Source organism: Erinaceus europaeus, chromosome 7, assembly GCF_950295315.1.
Source record: "Erinaceus europaeus chromosome 7, mEriEur2.1, whole genome shotgun sequence".
Classification (NCBI taxonomy): domain Eukaryota; kingdom Metazoa; phylum Chordata; class Mammalia; order Eulipotyphla; family Erinaceidae; genus Erinaceus; species Erinaceus europaeus.
In genome coordinates, this window is record NC_080168.1 from 126439566 (window position 1) to 126441640 (window position 2075).

Below are 2075 nucleotides of genomic sequence, written 5' to 3' on the forward strand. Positions count from 1 at the left end.
GTCCTTGTACACTGCATTGGGGGGCATTTAAGGAGATGTGCAAACACCTGCCCACCCCCTTTTCTTTTTCATATAATATAATGTTTTTATGTCACCATAGGCTCTTGCACCTGTGCAATCCCATTGCCTAAAAGCCTTCCTGGACTAATAATCTGATTAATTTTATTATTATTATTATCCCTAAAAGATATTTATTTATTTATTTATTTATAGCCTTGTAAGAACAAGGCCTCCAAAAATTAGGTATAAACTCAGAATTGTTCCTCTCCACGTAAATCTTTATTTGTACAATCCCAAGAGAAACCAGAGTATCTCTCTAAAAGATTTTTATCGAGAAATATATGATATCAAAAACCACATATAACTGTGGTATCCAGGCTCCAGCACCCCCCCTCCAGTGACCCCCACCAGGTACTTGTTCTCCAGTGTTCATGCCCTTTACCTCCACCCCACAGGAGTAGGGCTGCCCCTCACCTCCACCCCACAGGAGTAGGGCTGCCCCTCACCTCCACCCCACAGGAGTAGGGCTGCCCTTCACCTCCACCCCACAGGAGTAGGGCTGCCCTTCACCTCCTTCACAGACCAGGTCAAAAGAGTGTGGGAGAAAAGCTGACTTCAGTAACATGAGGACATTCAAACCACTCTATAGAGAGACATATCCTCCCTCACCCCTACCCCCTGCTCCATGCAACTCTGAGGCTTCCACAGAATCCTCATGAGAGCCTTTTAAAATTATTATTAGTGATTTATTAATGATTAACAAATTGTAAGATAACAATTAAACAGTTCCCATCACCAGAGTTCCAGCCAGAGTTCCACCAGAGGTGGAAGTGTCTGGCTTCTGTAACTGCTTCTCTGCTGGACATGGGCATTGACAGGTGGATCTATATCCCCTTGGCCTGTTTCTGTCTTTGCCTAGTGGGGTCAGCCTCTGAAGAGGTGAGGTTCTGGGACACATTGGTAAAGTCGTCTTCCTGGGGAAGTCAGGATGGCATCATAGTAGCATCTGCAACTTGGTAGGTGAAAGCAGTAAGATATGGAGCAGGACAAATTGTTTAGTAAACAGGAACTCATGGAGCCAGGCAGTAGCGCAGCAGGTTAAACCCACATGGCTCAAAGCTGAAGGACCGGCGCAAGGATCCCAGTTCAAGCTCCCGGCTCCCCACCTGCAGGGGGATTCACTTCACAGGCAGTGAAGCAGGTCTGCAGGTGTCTATCTGTCTCTCCCCCTCTATCTTACCCTCCTCTCTCAGTTTCTGTCTTTATTTTTTTAAATTTTCTTTATTGGAGAATTAATGTTTTACATTCAACGGTAAATACAATAGTTTGTACATGCATAACATTTCCCAGTTTTCCACATAACAATACACCCCCACTAGGTCCTCTGTCATCCTTTTCTAGGACCTGTACTCTCCCCCCCCACCCACCCCAGAGTCTTTTACTTTGGTGCAATACGCCAATTCCAGTTCAGGTTCTACTTGTGTTTTCTCTTCTGATCTTGTTTTTCAACTTCGGCCTGAGAGTGAGATCATCCCATATTCATCCTTTTGTTTCTGACTTATTTCACTTAACATGAATTTTTCAAGCTCCATCCAAGATCAGCTGAAAACGGTGAAGTCTCCATTTTTTATAGCTGAGTAGTATTCCATTGCATATATAGACCACAACTTGCTCAGCCACTCATCTGTTGTTGGACACCTGGGTTGCTTCCAGGTTTTGGCTGTTACGAATTGTGCTGCTAAGAACATATGTGTACACAGATCTTTTTGGATGGGTGTGTTGGGCTCCTTAGGATCTATCCCCAGGAGAGGAATTGCAGGGTCATAGGGTAGGTCCATGTCTAGCCTTCTGAGAGTTCTCCAGCTGTTCTCCATAGAGGCTGGACCAATTGACATTCCCACCAGCAGTGCAGGAGGGTTCCTTTGACCCCACACCCTCTCAGCATTTGCTGCTGTTACCTTTTCTGCTGTATGACATTCTCACAGGAGTGAAGTGGTATCTCATTGTTGTCTTGATTTGCATTTCTCTGACAATCAGAGACTCGGGGCATTTTTTTTTTTTCATGTGTTTCTCGG

General features: G+C 44.9%; 1 pseudogene; it reads right to left on the reverse strand.

Annotated features, from left to right (window-relative positions):
* Positions 1 to 211: 211 nt before the first annotated feature.
* On the reverse strand, positions 212 to 312 carry LOC132539577 (U5 spliceosomal RNA; annotated as a pseudogene).
* Positions 313 to 2075: the final 1763 nt, after the last annotated feature.